Genomic DNA, 22,670 nt, shown 5'->3' with positions numbered 1-22,670 from the left:
TCAGATGGTATAATAATAAAAGGAAATCTTGGGATAAGGAATTGTTAGATATTCAAAGTAAATTAGACTCTTATAAACATAATAATAAAGAAAATATTATGGACAAGAAAGTTATTGAAGAAATAAACAAACTAAATGAGAAATACAAAGAAATTTTAACTCATAAAGTTAAAATAACTTTAGAAAATATAAGTTTTGTCTTATTCAATAAGCCCCAAATACTTACATAGACTTAAAAATAAAACAAAAGATTGAATAAACAAAACCATATCAAAGAAATATTTTCTCTAAGGAAAAAGAAGAATGTTTCTAGTATACCAGAAATACTGGATGAATTTAGAAATCACTTTCACAAGATTAACCATAACAACATTAACATGGAACCTAAAGATAAAATAAAGGAGTTTATAACCACAAACATGAATAAAAAGCTTAATAAACAACAGATTAAACTATTGGACAAGAGTATTTCATATACAGAAGTTATTACACAAATAAATAAGCTTAAATCAAACAAAGCACTGGGTAATGATGGTATTATACAAGAGATATATAAAATCCTTTCTAAAGCTACATATTCATTAATACATAAGGTTTTTATTTTGGCCCAAACTGAGTTAATAACCCCCCCCCCATCTCATTACTTAATGTTGATTATAAAATGTTTATGAGTATTTTTGCTGATAGATTGAAGACAATCATCCCCGGCATTATAGATATAGATCAGACGGGCTTCATTGTAAATAGAAATACTTTTGATAATATAAGAAGAACTTTAACATTAATTGATTTTGCAAATAGGAAAAAGAAAGATTTAACACTTATTAGTCTTGATATATGTTCAGCTTTTGATTCAGTAAGTTGGGACTATCTGTTTACCTTACTGAAATGCACAAACTTCTCTGATGCATTTGTAAATTTAATTGAGCATTTATACAAAGGAACGCTGGCTTATATTAAGGTAGGAACATATGTCTCACAAAAAATACCCATTCTTAAAGGTACAAAGCAAGGATGTCCACTTTCTCCACTATTATTCACTTTAGTAATGGAGCCTTGGGCTAATTTGATTAGACAAAGTACTGACATAGAGGGTTTTGAAATAGACAAAAATACAACATCAAAATTCAACTTTTGCAGATGATGTTCTAATTACATCAGCAGGATCTAATTCTTCTATGCAGTCTTTATTTGATAAAATGATGAATTTTAAAAGTATTTCTGGTTTAATATTCAATGAAGAAAAAACTAAAATACTACCTATATATACAAAAAAATATTCTCATCAGTGATTTTACTAAATATGTACCCAATTCAGGTCAGATAACTTATTTAGGTATAATACTATCTAAAGATATTAAATCTATTATATATAATAACTATAATACCTGTTTTCTTAATATACAAAATCTTTTAATACCTGGAATAATATGTTTTTTACTATGGGGGAGAGACTTACAATTATAAAAATGAAAATATCCCCAAAGTTTTAATACTAAAAACAATAAAAAATACTTCCACCTACAAAAATAATTATCAAGAAACTGAATACACTAATGTTAAATTTCTTATGGGCACCTAATAGACCTAGGATTGCATTAAAGAAACATACTAATAGCTGGTCTCAAGGGGGTATTTCTTTTCCAGACTTTAATTTATATATTATCTCTTCTATTATAAAAGTTATTACTTTATTAATAGATCAGTCATATATCGCAAAATGGAAAGATTATTGGGAGCTAATTAGTATGCACTTCATGAAAATCTCCTTAACACATAAAAATATGATTGTAAATAACTCCATGTTGTGGTTGCTAAAGGAATTTTGTACTTCACCTATTACACCTAAACATATGGTTTGTTACCCATTAAATATTATTATTAGTTATCGTAACTTTATATTCATGCACCCTAAGTATAGGGAATGGAATTTTATTGTATTACCTATAATGTATACTCAGGGTATGCTTATGTCATCTACTTCTGAAGGAGCTCATTTAGCTATAGATAATGATCTAAAATACTGGTATCAGCTGATATCTGATAATAAAGTTAAAAATCTAGATTTCTTAAGACAAGAATTTGATCTAAGAGAAACTTGCTGGTTAGAGGTTCAGATCTTTAGACAACATCTCATTGATAGAATAGATCTAATGTCTATAACAGTTAAAGAATCTATTCCAAAACTGATTGATTACTTGATATTAAATTTACAGCATAAAGTTTCTGCTAAAGGTAAACTTTCATATATACATAAAATTATCAGACAAGAAACTTTTTACAGTGTAGATTCATACTGGAATTATTTCACCTCTATTAATGGGGACCCACCAACTCAACAAGATAAACAATATATATTGGAATCTGCTTATAGAACTACATCTTCCATTGTCTGGAGACTTTATACATGGAAATTTTTACATAGATCTTTTTATACACCTTTGATGATGAATAAAATAAATAATAAAGATAATCTATGTAAGAGATGTAATGTAGAAATTAATGCTGACTGGGCCCATATGTTTTATGGCTATATGAAGTTGAAAGAATACTGGAAGTCAATTAATGAATTTTTGCAGGCTCTTTTTACAGATAATTTCATTATTTCTAAGTCTCTTATATTATTCAACACACCTGTACCTCAATGTGTTAAAAAGATTAAGCTTCCCTTGTTATGGTCTATCCTAGCAGTGGCCAGGAAAATAATAACTAGAAATTGGATTTCAGATACACCTCCTTCGTTCAATGAATTTAAAAATGTTATGAATATAATGTGCCATATGGAAATAAGCACAATTAGAATGAGAACAACTAGAAAAACATTATATCGTATGGGATAATTTACAAAATTTGTTAAAAAAATTCTAATTTCAATAGCACGGTATTTTAGTTTAATTAATTGATCTGATTGTAGTGGATGTCTTTGTAAATACTTTAGTTGTTTTGTTGAATATTATAATAATACCTATTTTTAATTACTTGTATAAAATTGTTATGATATTTCTCTTATATGTTAAAACAATAAACCTGTTTTGAAAAAAAAAAAAACAAGTTCTATGTGATGACTAAAATAATGAGATTGCAGGTACAAGCAATGGAAATCAGAGGTTTATTTTCAGGGTCATAGGCTAGTGATTTCTGCCATGGTATGATGTGTGAAGGCACTGGGCTAATGCATTGTGACATAGTGTGGAATTTGGATATTATGGACAGTTTCACTGCAGATCCTGTGCTTCAGTCGAACTAAGGGAGTCAATATTATGTGTGTTTACTCCCCACCAGGCTCCCACTGGAGCTGTGTTATGAGTGGCCCATTGGAAACATTCTCTTGGGGCATAGCCAAGGCATCCTGGAGGGATTATATTTCTTAACTTTTATGGTATTGGGAATTCTTGCGGATTACTGGGAATATCTGTTTGAGGAAATAGAAATGTTTTTGTAGTGCTTAATCTGCTGCTGCTGTAATGCTGTAATGGCCTCATCAGACTACATAATTATTTTCATTGTTTTGCAAGTCAAGAAAGAAAAAGGCAAAAAAGTAATATCACAGCCGTGTCTACTCATGTCTGAGGGGTAAAGGGTTATTTATTTGCAATCTTCAATGACATTAAAATATATTCCTCTATTATTGTGAAGAATATTACAGAATCCTAATATTAACCTCCACGTTACTTAACTACTTGCTTACCATTATTTAATCCAAGAAGTTGTAACAAGAAGAGCAACTTACGGTCATTGTATACAGATATAAATACCATACTGGCCAATGGATATCAGGGGCTTAGCCCACAGCACATTCACCCTTAATATCATTGAGATCAGAAGACTGTGGGTTCTAGTTTCACAAAAGGTGCTTATATTAACTTTGCAGTACTTATAGAAATGCATGTTGCACTGCTAAGGTGCCATCTTTCAGAAGGGAACTCAGGAGACCTAGCTACTCAAACTGAGTCCAGCAGACCAGTGTGAAATATCCCTTGACGTAAAGGAATTGCTTAGGTATGAAAGCCTAAATCTACATACATAATATAAATACCATTCCAGGTATGCCATGGAAGTGCATTACACACAAAGCAGACTCGATTAAGTCAGTATAAATAAATAAGTGCATACATACAGATATACATACATCCATACATATGTAATAAATAACTCACATAAATAAAAACTCACCATTACTAACTCTGCCATACACAATACAACTCATAAGACATAAAGGTACTCATCATATTCTTTACTTTTTGTTCATTCTTTTATTTATTTTTTTCAGAAAACCAAGTAATCATTATTTGTATAGCTTAGAGGGCAGCTTAAAAATAATGAGTCATGCTTATCCTGTAATAATCTAGCTTGCCAGCATGAGGTACAGCTGAAGGACAAATGCTGCAATGAATAAACACTACAGCTCACTGATGGCACATACTGTTTGCTATAATTCATTTATCAGTTTACAGCTAAAGGAATGCTTTAAGCCATGCAGCTTGTATGCGGCGACATATTTATAAGCTTTATTGGTTATACCATTCTTCGTATTTCATTACTGTTGTAGAACGAACCCTGGATTTACTATTTTTCCATGGAGGACTAGCTTAGTCCTGCATAGAAGTGGCTGTTTAGGAGCAGAATGGCAGCGCACCATACATATTAATGAAGGCGTGCTGCCTGAGCTCCTAATCTTACATGGAACATGTAAGAGTGCAGGGGGCATGTCCGAGAGAAGAGCTCTCAGAATATACACACCCCTGCAATGAAGAGCAGCAGAAAGCTCTAAAAGAATGAGTGAGAGTGCTCATAGGCATCCGCATACCCCTAGTAACATCCCTCCACGTGTATAAGCGCAGTAGTAAACAAAAATATAAATACCTTTTTTTTTTTATGAAACAGTTTAAATTTAACTGTAGGTGCGCAGGTTTGCCCATCGCTTAGCTACGGTTAATGCAGCTTAAATGGCAGAAGAGGATAAAAAAGGAAGATATATGCAAATGAAGCAGTACACCAATAGTGTAGTGGGCAGACCATTTGCCTTATGAGCAGTCATTCCCGGTTCGAGTCCCGCTGCAGCACAGTCCATTTTCCATGTCAAGTCACGTTATGACCAATATTTTTAGTTGCATAACCTACTAAATAACATATATTTGTGAACTGGAATACTGCATTAAATGCAGATGTATGGTGTCATAATGTTGAAAAGTGCACAGATAATCACATGTGCCCCATACAGTATATGTACACAGGAATCAGGGATACAAATGGAAGGTAAAATGTGTAATGAATGGTAACTCCGTACAGCTTCCAAATCCCCCACCTTCGCAAGAACCATTAGACATTACTGTGTAAATTAGTGCAGTGGTAAGCATGAGTAAGCACTAGTAAGCAAGTGTAAGCACTATGAAGCAGTAGTAAGTGGGTATAAGCCCGTTTGCACTGGGGTAAGCAATGCACACACAGGTTAAGCAATTTAGAAGCTCACTGAGTATAAGAAACTGTAAACGGAAGTTAGCAGTGCTTACCACCATGCAAACCCGCGCAAACTCACTTACAACTGCTTAAAAGTGCCTTAATCGCTCTGTATCCAACAACCGTTATTCTTCCCAGCAACAAAATAGAAAGCCTCTGCAATGTTGGAACCCAGGACCCAGCACACCATAGCCAAACTGATTTACAACTGAGCCATGTCAGATATACATAATCCTGATGTTTTCACAAACATATCATCCAGCCCAGTCATTCAACAGTACAGGAAATGTATTTCAACATGTAGATGTATGCGTGTGTATATTTATTAATATCTAAATAGATATAACATATCTATATATGTATATATATATATATATATATATATATATATATATATATATATATATATATATATAGACATATTTATTTATATATATATATATATATATATATATATATATATATATAGACATATATATATATATATATATATATATATATATATATATATATATATATATATATATATATATATATATATATATATATATACATACATATGCCAACTTCTATAGATATATATGTCTACATCTAGTCTATACACACACACACACACACACACACACACACACACACACACACATATATATATATATATATATATATATATATATATATATATATATATATATATATATGTATATATATATAAAAGGGAACATAACAAAAACATATATGTCCAAGTGCACCGTTAATGAGGGTGAGGGAGCCTAAACAACATATGTCTTGCACGTATAGATATTCCCGCCCCCACAGCCAAACACGTCTGCCCTGCAATAAAATAACAACTGTTGCAGATCCTATAACCAGGACCTGACACAACATGGGCACAAGATGTTAACAGTACTCCATCCTACCTGTATGATGTCAGGCTGGTATCAGTAACATATCATGCAGTACAGTCTGGCTACCATAGGGAATGTACAATGTGGAAGCAATCAACATTCCTAAGATACATATACAGAGACACATATAGGTATATATATATATATATATATATATATATATATATATATATATATATATATACATATATATATATATAGGGTCTAGGAATATTCAGTGAAAGCACATTTCACTGTAAGTCAAATGACTGTGCACAAAACACTGAAAGCACAATTCTCTAAAAACTCAATTCACTGAAACACATTTCACTGAAAGTTATATATGTCCTTTTCCCCACTGTAGTGTGACCCTGGAGTTAGTATATGTAGTAAGGGGGTGGTTTGGATATATATTAAGTTTAGAAAAGAGTAATTTATTGAAATTGCAAGTATCCAAGTGTATAGTTCAAAAGATTTAAAATAGGTGGTGGGACTAAGCCCCCCACTCCCCAATGTGGGGGGGGTGCCCCCACACACCCCCTTACTATATATTCTAACTCCAGGGTCACACTACAGTGGGAAAAGGCCATATATAACGTTCAGTGAAAGGTGTTTCAGTGAATTGTGTTTTCAGTGAATTGAGCTTTCAGTGAATTGTCCACAGTCAAATGTGTTTCAGTGAAATGTGCTTTCAGTGAATAGTCCTAGATCCATATATATATATATATATATATATATATATATATATATATATATGTATATTTATATGTAATGTAACTACACATACACACAGAGATATGTATAGGAAGATACATATGTAGAAGGTGCACACAATACGGAACAGCCACTATGCCTACAGTTGCCACCTTACGAACTGGACACTGCATGAGCCACCCATACAATTGACAATTGTTGCCTGCAACATATACCCACAGCGAGGTCAAAGGATATAACCCACACACAGGTTTGCATACATGGGAAAGCTTTATTTGTGTACTCTTACAGTTGTATATGCCATGTCATATAGCTGTTTAGACACTGGCATACATATAAACGGAGTAATGCAACTGTGAAACATTTAGTCATACTGGGCCACAGGATATCAATCAATCAACAGTAAGAAATGCAGATATATAGTCCAGCAGCCTCTATCTACACTCTGTACACAATCCCTAGGGGGTAAGAACCTCAGCTGACACAATGGGATGTATCTGTTACATAACAAGGCATAACTGACACCATCACAATCACACTGACAAACAGAACAGTCTTTATGGCAGGAAGCAGTAGGCCTGCATTTACCCAAGGTGAATTGTATGGTAATGTAAATCTAAATACTTTAAGGCAGCTTACCCCTAATACCCCCACATGTTGTAACAGCCTAGGCTAGTTATGGTGCATCCCCCCATAGACTCAATAATACAGGGCCATATACCACTGTTACATACACTGGTCTCTGGAGTGCATAGGGGCACACATGTATTATGTAGGTGAAGCCCACACATATATGGACCCAACCCCACAATATGTGTGGGGGCCAAAACAACAGTGGACTGATGGCAGAAATGGCAGCATGACATACTCACAGCCCACTACATAACATCCCCTGACAGCATATCATATGTACAAAGCCTGGTATGTAGGTGGAGGACAGAGGCTGGAACGCAGGCCCATATGTGAAAAACTGTTGTCATACAATAAGCAAGTTGCTGGTATTACAGGGTAGTCTGCAACATACCCTTAGTCAGGAATATGAAGTTAGAAACATAAATGGATGTAGCCATGTACTGATAGCACTCAACACATACACTGCCAGTGATATATATTACACAAGACCTGTGTGGTGGACAGACAAAACATAATAGGCACACCTCCGGCCATCAAATGGACAGGCCCACAGTTGGGAGCTATGCAGACATAGTTAAACTAGTATGTACACATGAACCCGGTAACACTGGTGCTATACAATGCATACAACAACACTACTCACACTCTGTCTGTAGTTCTGGAACCTCTTACAAATATGTAGCTGGCCTGAGTGTGCAGGTTCTACCTTCTGTCTGTAAAACTGCTGCCCACACACAGGAAGGATGTCCACGATACAGGAAAGGTAAAGGGACCATGCCCACATCATGTAGGGATCTATAGTAGTTGATTGCCATGACAGTGGTAACTGGAAGTACTACATAGCGTGCTACATGCAGGTAGCAAATGGAGGACACTGATTGGTGCAGAGGCCTTCACCTGATCATGAGCATCACCTACAAAATCCATGCTGCAATCTATTCAAAGCAGCTTGATCCAGTTACTGGAGAGAGACTGAAAGAGAGAGAGCATGAAAGGCACAAAAAAAATAAATAAAAAAAAAAACTTCAAGCAAACCATCCAGAAGAGACTTCATTCCCCGAACAGGTATGTAAAGTATATATGCATGTAACTGACCATAGTACTTGGGCCATAATAATGGGATAGATGATGTGGAATGATTTATATGTGCCTTTAGGTGTTGTTGCTATACTGATGTTCAGCTGAACAACTGTTAAGGAAAATAGAGTTCATCCCTGTGGATAGTAGGCCAAACCCATCAACTGTGCAGAGCAGCACTGAATGATAAGATGTAAGCCATCATAGTGTGTGCTGTGTAATGGAAAGTATGTATATTAGTGTGGCCAATAGCTGGTGGTGACAGTAATGCCATAAGGATGGACACGTGGGTTCCACAGCCCACCTCTTGCAGGATACTCAGATTAACCTGTATTGCAGCATGCATAAATGCCATAGGTGTGTAATAGGGTTACCTGCAATCTGGCCCTACATATATCCCCCTAATGTCAGGCTGTATCCACATGTGGGACCTGTCTGTGTTGTAGCAAGGCAGAACAGTGCAGCTGTGCAGGAAGGTGTTGTGAGATTGTGGACCTGATGTCTGAATGTACCCCATATATAGGTGTGCATATGTGTACGTATATATATATATATATATATATATATATATATATATATATATATATATACACACACACATATATATATATATAGATATAGATATATATATATATATATAGATATAGATATATAGATATATAGATATATATATATATATATATATATATATATATATATACATGTATGTCCACAAATATGCAGATACCCATGTGTAGACATATACATGAACACATATATACATCATATATATCTACACATATATAGATATATACCTAGATGCACATCTACAAATATACAACCACACACACAAACATATATGTATATAAAGACATGTCATCTATATTACCACCACAGTGCTGCATGCTATGTGCAAGGAAGCAGCACACATAGCAATACACACAGCTATCTACAGCTGTCAATGTGTGAAACATAGATCGGTATGTCACATGTGAACCCCTTGTTGGGACCACATTGCCCTTGTCTGTGAAGTATGTAATGGGAATATGGGGAAGTATGGCAGGTATAGTTGTGGAGGTGGTCAGGTCTGATAGATATAGAGGGCAGCCTTCAGGGGTGGTATGTGACACATGTGGTGGGTAAACACCCTGGATGGTGTGTGTGGTCTGTGATGTGGGCACTTTATGGGCCCCAATATGAACACAATGGGAACAAGCCTCCCACCCACTGCTACTCACAACAGCAGTCCATGTCCCGAATGTGCTTGGCCTGGAGGCTGAGCAGGAGGAGCATGCGGGCCCTATGAATGTGTACTGGTTGCCTCAAAGTGATGTAGCACATCCCACATGCGTCTGTGGAGCCCATTATGGAACAGACCCTGGACCTGACCTCGGGGGACAAGAACATGTCTGTGTGTACCCCTGGGGGGGACAACATCCCCTGAGTTGGTTCCACCTGAAGGAATTGCTGGACCAGTACATGAGGAGGCCCCAATGTGGGTCACACATGTGATGTGGCCTGGAAACATGGGAAGATGAGTTTGGAGAGGTGGTTCTGCTGGCCAATAGTACATATACATGTTATTGTGTAACTGTTATAGAACATATGTCAATAGTAATAGTCTACACAATCCTGGAACATGTCCAACAGCATGCATAGATGACCCCAATAACACATAATGTCAGATGTGCAGCAACCACATAGCAAGCATACCACAGTAATATATGGAACCATTGTGGCCTTGACAATGGCATGCAGGTGAATGGTCTGTAACAGGCCAGCAATGATAGTGTCCACACAGGGAACATGGCTACAAACACATTGTACAGAGTGTGGTACAATACAATATCTGCCCCACTGGGCAGTATGCTGTAGCCATACCTATTGCGTTGTGTGTACAGTTTGATGTCACTGATATGGTGGGGGGGTGACAGTACTGTGTATTAAGAACTTTGGTAACCTTGCAGCATGACTTGCTCACACCTGTGTCCTTCTTTATGTCATTCAGGCACCATGTCCCATGGAAAGCTTTCGGTATACTCAGCAGCCGAAAATGACATTCTGGTGAACCACCTCATACAGCACTACACTATTTTGTTTTGCCGGGCCACCCATGATCAGCAGGATCAGACCACCCTGTGGAACAACCTAGTCCACAGGGTTATTGATGTCAGACTGCATAACTGCAATTATGAGCAGGTCCGGCATCATTGTTCTGACATGCTTTGCAATGCCCATCAGTGTGCTGCTGCAGTCCAGGGGGATCACCTCTCCACAGGGGGTCTATGTAATCCATCTCCCCCCTTGCCAGGTGTGGAGGAGCTCCTAGCCAGCCTTGTGGCACCTGCTCATCCGCATAGCCACCAACCGCAGGTCAGACACCTTTGTGGAGGTGGGTGCTACCCACACATCTGCCGAGGAGTATGCATGTAAGTCCACAGGGCACATCAGTAGACCACTATTACGTATACATTCACATCTCTACAGGTAAATCATGCATATCTGACATGTCATAGATATAGTTTGTTGATGCATAGCAGTGATAAACAGATGTGCATATGTGGCAGTATTGTGGACATGTACTGTTGATGTATTGTGATGCTGCACCCACCCTGTAGCAATGCCTCAGATGTGGCCACTGATTTTGCATCTCTCACCCTTTTATGTAGGTCCCTCCAGAATACCACCAAGGCAGCAGTTTGTAGCTAGTGAGTACGGTTTATGTAGATGCTTGCCAATACACCAGGCATGTAATGCTATGGTATATTCCATGCGCACATCTAACATACCCACCCAGAATGCATGCTGTACATGTGCACGTATTGTTGCTGTTAAATGCACTGCATCGTAGTGGTGACCATGATGGGGTATTGGAAGGGTACGTCAGATACCTGCAAGATAACTAACATCCTGTCATTGTGAAATGTGTTCACAGGGAGTAACATAATGGTGGAAGACATGGCCTACAGTAGGGACATGTTTGGAACAACACCCATATACAGTGAAACACCAGTGTATATACCTGTAGGACAATGGCAACTGTTGCAGAGTTACACTATAGCATAAGGTATTACTGTGGTCCACATTATCAGCTGGGACAAGCCTGTAACATGTGGTATTCAGTGTATGGGACACTGCAAAGTATAATGCATGTGTAGGCCTTACTTGTCAAGCATCTGCAAAAAAGGCTGAAGGTGGGGGGGTTGTCAGCATGACACACCAGAGTACTGCAGCAGGGATCCTAAGGATGCTAAGAATGAGTGTATCTGCACTTAGTCAGGTTCAGGAACTGTGGCAGACATAACCCTACCCCCACAGCAATAGTGATAGCAGTGTATAAACACCAAGGGATGTGCACATGAGTAGACCTTGCAAGCATGCAGATTAGGGGACATGTGTAAGGCAGACTGAACATACACTGGCAAACGCAGATGGCCCACGCTAGTATAACCCTGCCAGGAGTAGTGACTGCTGTAGTACACTTAACAATAGGTGCAACAAGCCATCATGATAAGGGTGTGCGCGCACATGCCCACACAGAGTGTATGCATCATGGTCAGCATTCACACACCTAACACATTCCGTAGACACTGCATGTAAAAGTGCAGGACATATGTCATATATCTGGCTCATTTACTATTAAGATATCCAGTGATGTGGTCCCATGGCAGATCAAGGATGGGTGCATCATATCAATAAGGGTGTGTACACCCCCATAGCCATGGAATGCTGTGATGGTTGTCAGTGTAATAGTATTGGATTGGTCATACATGGCCGGCTGATGTTGAGAGCTGTAAATTAGACATCAGGCATTCACAAATGATATCTGTCTACATATCATCCCAGGTATGTGTGGCTGACTGACAACATACTACACATTCAGCAATGGGTTGTACAACTGTGAGGTGTGGTGCACAGTACATGGCAGGGTGCAGAACAGGTGCACAGCAATACTGTATACATGGGTGCAGTCGTATCCAGGGGAAGGGGCATCACCTAGTGAAACTGCACATGCATCACTCACATGTATACTGTTACTAGCATGGATTGACTATAGCTGCACTGCATGCTGTTGTGTGCCATATGTTATGCATGTTGACAGATGGGTAATAGGAGGACTGTGTGTACTATCATTGTGCAACTTCAAGTGTGTGTGTGTGTGTGTGTGTGTGTGTGTGTGTGTGTGTGTGTGTGTGTGTGTGTGTGTGTGTGTGTGTGTGTGTGTTCTGGTGGATAGTTAGTTTTTAGGGTCACTCTGGTGAAGTGGAGGGAGGTTGATGCATGTAGGATGCGTGTATACATGTGTGAGTGTTTGTGTGTGTGGCCATGTATGCACATGTGTGATTGTGGGGTTGTTCATACAGCAGTACCTCTCTTTGGGATCATGCAGTACATGGACATGGACTGCCACAGTACACACTAGGACTACTTGTCATGTATGTAATCACAGGACAGCTGATATTATAATCAGATCTGTAGCATGGAACAGGCATTGAGAGTTAAGGTACACACCAGGTATACCCTTAATATCTCATTCAGCAGGGAGGTGACTGACAACCCACATATGCAGAACTACAAATGCATTGAGGAAGTACTAGTCAACACCAGGGAATCAATCCATATATTACACTTGTCACATGACAGGCTGACTGAGCAGCATATCTGGCATGTACATAGCAATACATACACATGACACTCCAGTGTGTGATATTATGGAGTGAACATAGTAGCCCACACATATAGGGGACATGCTCATGATGTCTGGACATACACAGGGTGAACACTGAATGACAGCAGTGAGGACATCTAAAACCACAACACACAGGTCAGGCAGGTAATGTAGTAACAGGTCTTGTGTTGTGATCACTTGTCTAGGCATTTAGAGGACTGATATGTTAATGAGTGGTGTTTATGTGTGTATGTTACCAAGTGTGATTCAGGATGGGGAACACATAGAAATATACGTGGGACTGTCTATCAAATCACGGACAGGTAGTTATTACGGTGGTGTGTGTGTGTGTGTGTGTGTGTGTGTGTGTGTGTGTGTGTGTGTGTGTGTGTGTGTGTGTGTGTGTGTGTGTGTGTGTGCGTGTGTGTGTACTGTTATGCAATGCTGTACAGGTTTTAAAGTGCATTTATTGTTTTCCCCCACAGGTGGCGAGGTGTGTCAGGGTCCATCCTGCATGCAATCTGATGCTGGTGTCCATACAGACACCGGTGATGATGATAGTACTGTTGAGGCACAGGTGGGGTTGTCAGGGGCTGAAACAGCGCCAACATTTGACATCCCCTTTTTAGCCACCCCAACCCCGCACACAGTTTCAGTGCCTATCCATACCCCATCACCAGTGGCCATAGCGGAGGGACAGTTGGCATTTGGTGGCAGTGCACAGGAAAGTGTGGTAACCATGCCTACTGTGTCTGGTCATAGCAGGCATAGCTAGATATCTGGCAGGGCACCACATAGGCAGATGTCCCAGGGTGCTCATGAAAGAGCCATTGGTCATCATGCCCCTGGCAGATGTGACACAGTGTGTACCAGCAGGCGCATGTTTCAGGCTGTCATGGGAGTGCAGGTATGTATAGATCTTTACACCAGACAGGGCCTGAGGCTGCAGAGGGCTGATCTCACATCTGCAATGACAAAGTCCGCAAACTGGCTGGTGCCATCCGTGCATTAACTGAGTTCATGGATAGATGGCCTGGTGAGTTGATGGCCCTCATCAACCATGGTCTGTCTGTGCTTGAACATGTGGTGGGAGTGCAGCAATGGCCACATAGACATAGGCCAGCAATGCCAATAGCTGGCAGTAAACATGGACATGCTAGGACACAAAGGGGCTCCCATAGTGGCAGTACCAGCCCTGGCACTGTGATTGGGTGCTATCCACACCACACCACAGCTGGCCATGAGCACTTGGTCCTGGCCAGTCCCAGGAGGGACCTGGTTCCAGTGGACATTTGTCATCATCAGGTGAGAGTAGCACATCAAGGCCTGTACCTGGACATGCCCATGGAACTCCTGACAGGCACAATCCATGTGTCTGTGGCTGGAATCAGTGAACTGCACACACCTTGCCAGGTATAGTCTGGAGCTGTCCATAAGCACCTGTGTAGGACAGCCACATGGCGGAACTGTGTGCATGCATACCCATACACTATACAAATACACCTAGGGCAAACCCATACCTACACACCACATCACCACGCGCTGTTCACCTCAGTACACCCCTCACCCACACACATGGTGTCAAATGTATGGCCCACCCTCAGCATCTGGCAAACCAACAAAACACCCTGTGCATATGATGATACCTGTGCCACATCCCTGTCATCCATACCATCAATGCAGGGACAGGCTAATATGGTGTACCACAGTACTGCAGTGTAACATGTAAGGAGTAAAGTGTAATGCATATATGTCAGGTAGTGTAGCCATCCAGCAATGATGCATTATATCTGTTAGTAACACTGGTTGATTGTGGTCTCTATAATGTTATCCATTTGTGTTGAAGGTGTACATGTGTCAGCATGAGGATGGTCTGCAGTCATATTCCACAACAGGGCATGGCAATGTGGTGACACCATGGCTGTGACATATCTGGGGTACAGTTGAACATGTCACAGGTTTGTATAACAGTTATTGCTGTGCCACATGGACAGGTGACCTGCTGGGACATGCATTATCTGCAACCTGATGTAGCCCCATCCACATACACACACACTTTTACTTGGCAACACTGGGACTAGACCCCTACTTAGGTCTGTAGTGATACTGAAGGGTGTGGCTTCCACTGCACACACCACACAGCGTTTAGGGTGGGGTGTGTTCCAGATTACATGTTACCTGCAGAAAATCCCCAGACATGTACAGTATGCTAATGGGGGATATAATGGGTGTATATGGACAATACATAGTATGACGTACCTTCATATACACATTAACAGACACATAACAGGCAGACACACATCCGAAAGACCTGGGCCTACCTCTGCTAACTAACTTGTCCGTGTGTCCAATGTGTTGTAGGCTGCACACAGTACATGCATAACTGGCCTGGATTGTGGTATCAGTTGCCTGTATGGTTGATGGTGACAGTGGTAATTATAACGTGGTACATGGGACATATACCGGGTGTACCTTGGTGTAATGATAGTGTACACAGCACCCACATCCCCCAGTGGATATTGTACTCCATGAAACCCATGATGACACTCTGACATACCCACCATCACACATTGGCCACGACTGCAATACAACCCATTGTAGGTTCCAACTGTGGTACTACAGGGATATGTATCTAATGCACATGCACACACGCATAGTAGGGTGTTGCTTTGTCATGCCTCGCATATGGGCAGCAACAACACTATCTGCACTACTGTGTGGCAATGGGTATTGTAATAGGAGTATGTGGCCTCGGAATGCTGTACCCTACAGATAAATGGACATTCACACATAAACACACTTGCCAGAAAACAATGGGTATCCCATGCCTATCAACCCATTTGTACAAAACTGTTGTACTGGTACTGCAAAGCTCATGTAGCCAGTATGGAGAGGAGCTTAACAGGGTACATGTAATGTCCCAAACATCAGCAGCCACAACTGGCTATGGCAATGGGTGTTGCGGTGGTTGTGAAGACCCTCATGGAATTCCCACGTACAGGTGTGCTAACACACAGACACTGCTATACTCATTCATGCACACATACACATGTGTCAGTACTGGGGTGCATTGCTGCAGGTGGTCATAGCCATGTACCTAGCTATTGTCCAAGGAGAGATGGGTTGTGTAGGGTTTGTGTGTGCAGTGGTATCCTGCCACCTGGCATGTGGCAGCAGGTAATCTATCAAAAGACACTACTGTGGTGACCCTCAGGGTGAGAGTGACATGCATCAGCCATTCCTCCATGTGCCTCCTGCACATAGCCACTGAAGTGATCAAGTTGACATGCATGCATGCAACATGGATTACATCACATGGTTATTGTCTGTGATGGAGACCAGTACCCATGCATGTTCTGTTGAATGTGGTAGTGTAGTGGAGGTACCTGTGGCATGTGGTGCGTACAGGGTGTTATCTTCAATATGTGCCAGTTCTTAAACAGCTGGGCAGACATGTCAGTGTCAATCAAGCTTAGGATGAATGTACATATCCCAGCTGGATACCTGCCATCTGCACATCTGTACAGGTACTGACAGTCATCAGCTTGGCAAGTAGCTATGCAGTAGGATGAATGTGTTGACAGATAGATGTCTGACAACAATATATATGCCATAACTACATGTCAGGAGCCCTTGCTAGCATGTGCTGTACAGGCAGTAGTCTACAGTTACATTCCACATGTCGGATCATTACCCAGTAGTGGTTATATACTGTGACACAGCTCACATACCAGGGATACAACAGGGGTGCCTCAGAGTCCAGCTATGCCTCCAGGTGTGCTTGTTGTCAGAACTACATTTAGCACTCTATTCTTGCCTGGGTAAGCACTGTCAACAGTAGTACCGCCAGGATACACTACATGCCAATGTGACAGCACGTACCCTGGGCTACTACCCCTGTGTGTAACACTGTCACATGGATAACAGTGCTATACAGGCCTCATATACGTCTGTGTCCCACACATGACACTCACACCCCTTGCTACTGTAATGACAGAAAATTGGTGCATGAATTGAACATGGCATTTCATACACTTATTACAGATGTCATTACCATGCTATGTTATAAGACTGGGTGGTGTGAACTGGTTACCAGGGCTAAGCCATGCTTAGCAAGTATCAACATTGCTGCAATATAACAGCTAAACTGATTTGCGCACTGGTAAGCGAAATCTACACTGTGTAAGTGCCCATACATTTAGCCTTAGCTTAGCACCACTTAGCTTTGTGCAAACCCGAGCAAACATGCTTAAAGCTGCTCAAAACTGCCTTAACCACTCTGTATCCGACAGCCCTTGTTCTGCCCAGCAACAAAATGAATAAGCCTTGCAGGTCTTGAACCCAGGACGCTGTACACTAAAGTCATAACACTTAACCACTATGCCATGACCACTGTGAAGACAGCTGCTGTTTTTCCAACATATCTGTCAATACACATATTGATTAGTATTGAAGATTTGCCTTTACTTCCACAGTATGACTGTTGCATCACATATGTTGTTCTATCATAATGTACACATAGCAGATACATATGGTGAGATAAATCTGGGAGAGTATACACAACTGTGAGGTTAACACATAACAGGAATATGGTTATATACACATAACAGGTTGATATAAGTTTACGTGTACATACACATGTATATTCATGCATATGCCTGTATACACATCTGTATAGTGCAACATATATATGGTCATGTATACATCTCTTCGTATGTACATATATATATATATATATATATATATATATATATATATATATATATATATATATATATATATATATATATACACACACACACACACACACATATATATATATATATATATATATATATATATATATATATATATATATATATAGATATATATATGTATGCACATCCTATGTGTGCAGATATGCCTATTTATGTAGATATATATGTTGATATCTATATCTATATGTGCATATATATCTATTCTGATATATCTATTACTGTCAATATATATGTAGATATCCATAAGTATATGTGCATATGAATCTCTATCGGTATATGTGTGATATATATTGCTGTGTATATGCATCTATCTAAGTGTTTATATATATATATATATATATATATATATATATATATATATGTACATATACATATCCATCTATGTATATCAATATGTATTTATGTATATATCTATCTATATATATATATATATATATATATATATATATATATATATATATATCTATATAGATATATGGATAAGTATATATACATATATGTTCACCATATGTCCTGAACATGGAGTGGAGCCCTACCTCAGCCCCAATAGTCCCAACCTCTTAGTGCAAGGGGATATCAGGTATGTATTGCAGGTATACATGTAGGCTATTGCTACTGTGATAGGGGTTGTCTTCACAGACAGGTTGTGTGTGGGAGGTCACATCTGCTTTTATCATGTGCACCACTGGCCACTGACAAACATCCTAAGGACATCATAGTACAGTACCACTGCTAGCACAGTAATGATCCTGTGGACAACAGCAGAGATATGGCCAATAAATGTGGACAGTCTGATGCACTCTGGTCAGTCCAGAGGTACACACAGAACCCCTTAGTGCAAGACATGTGGACCAAGCTTGACAATGTGGATGTTAACAGCCATGTAGATGGGTATATCATGTAAACACTGGTGTATATTTGCCCCCATAGGTTATGCATTCACACACCCCTGTCTGTTGTCACACATACAAACCACTGGTACAGAGGTGCCATGGCCACATACTATTCTCTAGTTAGTGACAAACATCTGTACAGCATCCCACTGCTTTGTCTGACATACATGACTGTTATGGTGGCCTGGCAGCAGTACATCTGGCAAGTAGCTGGACATAACATCACACTGGGTAAGTACACTGAGCTGCTAGGTATGTAACAAAGCACTGTGCAGGCTACAGGCAGACTGCCACAACACCGGCCTACATTTCTTATGGGGGAATACACATGTACCTGCATATATAGCAGGCTATACAGGCATGTCACAGCACAGAGTTATAGACACCTGTGTGAAGGTGCATAAGCACAACCAATGTGAACACAGCCACAGCCACATATGGTAGTAATATTACAGTATATAAACTATCTGATCAACACCATAATCATATGTGTCACTCACACACTAACCCTGCATATACTGGGCCACTACATAGTGTGGTCTGATGCCTGTCCATGGTATGGGACATGTGTATTTGGCCCTACAGGCATGTAAGCTGATAGGGTAACATACAGTGGTGCAGCATGTAACATCAGATAGAACACAACCAAGAACAATGACATCTGCCACAATACACACACTGTCGACAATCATCATATGTACACAGACCTCATTACTGTACATCAACCACAGAATGTCTAGGTTATGTCCTCAAATATAACCCCTACTATACATAACATGTGTAGCAGTCTGATATCTAACTGGTTTGTTATCAGATATGATGTCAATACATTATGGTGTACAGAACATATCCACCTTTTACTGCATGACATATGTACAAATGTTGATGGAGTTGTGGCTGGAGGTACAAACACAGGGCCAATATCGACATGTTGCTGTGATAACCTCATACAGTTACTGTTGAAACAGGGTTTGTTGTGACATATGTCCTATGAGGGATATGAAGTCAGTAACTCTCATGTCTGTCACCATGTACTGACTGCAATCCTCACACTATGCTTCTGCAGTTCACAGATAGGTGCTTTGTCAGTAACACAAGAAACAAAAGGAACCACACATTGCCCAGTCTGCAAATGACCCTACAGATGGGGGTTTCCTCAGAAACATAGCACTGTCATGACAGGTATTAAAGCATGTAGACCAGCTATATCCACACACACACTGTTAAACCAACATTATTCCAAATACAGAATAGCAACACTTACATTCTGTAGTCATGTCAGGCACATCCCCATCCTGTGTGTTGGCTTGTTTCCACAGTTTATGTTGTTAGAGCTAAATCCCCAATCCATCCATGATGCTGTTTACCAAACAACAGATCTAGGTCCTGCTCACAGTGAATGAAAAGGCCCAACACCAACATGATGTTCTTAGATATTGGAGTGTGTTTCCAGGCAGTTGGCTATGGGAATGTTACCACAGCTGTTCCACATGCAATCAGCTAGAGAAGGGCTGCAATTCATGCAGAGGCCATCCACTGATCATGAGCATCACTTACAAAACACATGCTGCTGCCTAAGCAAAGCAGGTGTAAGTGTCCACATCCACCAGAGAGGGAGTGAGAGAGGCAGACAGAGGCAAAGATAATTCAGGGAGGGGGTGGGAGAGTAAAACCTAAGCATGTCTGTGTCATACACCTACCAGTACAGGGTACCAAACCCCTGACTGACTATGTATTGCTATCACATTTCTATGCAGTTATTGGATGCAACACATAGCTTACATGTTGAGGAGCTCTCCAAACATATATGTGATGGTGAGTGACATCTGCAACAGTGATATGGTAGCGATACAGTAGGTGTAGTAAATGTGCCTGTCTGCATGAACAGGTGTCAGTGTCAACACAGCCATACTCTCTCAGGGACCTACACACATTGACACACTTGGAAGGGTCAGGAATACACCTCATCACTAGTTAGTTTCCCACAACACAGTACTGTGCAGGTATCACATGCACCACAGGCATTATCCAGAGGTTATATGGGCAAATTGATGTGGAGGTGTCTGACATCAAACAGCATGATTCAGTATGCCAATGGGGGTTATAGTGAGAATGAACATGATCAAAAGCATCATACCCCACACACACAGACACAGGGTGCCAGTACTAGCATGCATGGGTGCATTGCTTCACGGATGTGTAGTGGCTGACTGTGCCAGAAGACTAAACAAGGCTAGGTGATGGGTATACTTTGGCATCAGGCCACATGACAATGGTCAGCAGTGTGGCTCAGGGATGTAGTGTCCGGATTGGCCCACACAGGTGGGTATTGTATTCACCATCCAGTCACCTGGGTAACTATTGTGTGTGGCCATTGCTGTGCATTGCTTGCCATGTATGTTTTCTTTAGTCCATGACATGGACGGTGTCTGGGATGTGCACACATCCCACATGCATGTACAGTGACATGTGGAACTGTATCTGGGGTGTCTGGCCCATGTTGTGTATACAGATTATCATCAGATGTGCCAGTCCTAGCCTCATGTGGCAGGAACTGGTAATGGACAGCAGGTTGACCCTGCACCTACAATGATAGCATGATACAGGTATTCCCTGATGTCAGTGGCATATGTCCATACAGGGCATGTGTTTAAGGCATGGTATGTCCTTTGTGGGTCACATTTGATGGCACCACAGGTGTTGCAGGTGTCCAGTGGGGAACATAGTCAAGGTGCACTGTCTGCATGTACGCGCCTATTGTACTGATGGATAGGGTGCCATGCCCTCTGTAGTCCACTGCAATCACATCATGGTTACTATCTGTGGCAATATGCAGGGTAGTACCAACATAGCGGTTGTTGCCTAGCCAAGTGTGTTTTTGTATGAGACATGGGTTGAGAGTGTTCTCTGGGTAATACAAGGGTTGATAACTTTGTTCGACAGGCCTTGATATCACATGTAGGGTTATGGATTAGCACCCCAGCCTCTTGGTGATTTCACATCTGCTATCCTTGTGAGGTGGACATTGTGAAATATAATAGTGCCACCATATAAGAAATTTGCAAAACCCGCTCCACAGTAAGTCCAGTTGTTACACACTCGCAGCCACCTTCAAACAGGATATGCATGACAAGCCCAGACACTCCGAGACACACACACACACACAGACACACACACACACACACACACACACACACACACACACACACACACACACACACACACACACACACCTACCATGTCTGGGATTAGAACTCCTATCTAACTAGTTTATTACACTACAGCATTATGCAGTTAAAAGATGCACCATGGAGAGTACTGGACTAACACCTTTCCCAAAAAATGTATTTCACAGTGAATGACATCAGGAACCTTGCCAAAGTAGGGCATTTGAATTGTAGTGAGTGTGACTGGCCTAGAAAGTATTGCTCCCTACACAGACACACACACACACACACACACACACACACACACACACACACACACACACACACACACACACATTTGCCATGTCTGGGATTAAAACTCCTGCCTAACTAGTTTATCCCACTACAACATTGCACAGTTGTAAGATGTGCCACAGAGATTACTGGACTACACCTTTCCC

Source organism: Protopterus annectens, chromosome 1.part1, assembly GCF_019279795.1.
Source record: "Protopterus annectens isolate FY-2018-M chromosome 1.part1, PAN1.0, whole genome shotgun sequence".
NCBI lineage: Eukaryota > Metazoa > Chordata > Ceratodontiformes > Protopteridae > Protopterus > Protopterus annectens.
Note: the sequence above shows the minus strand (reverse complement) of the source record.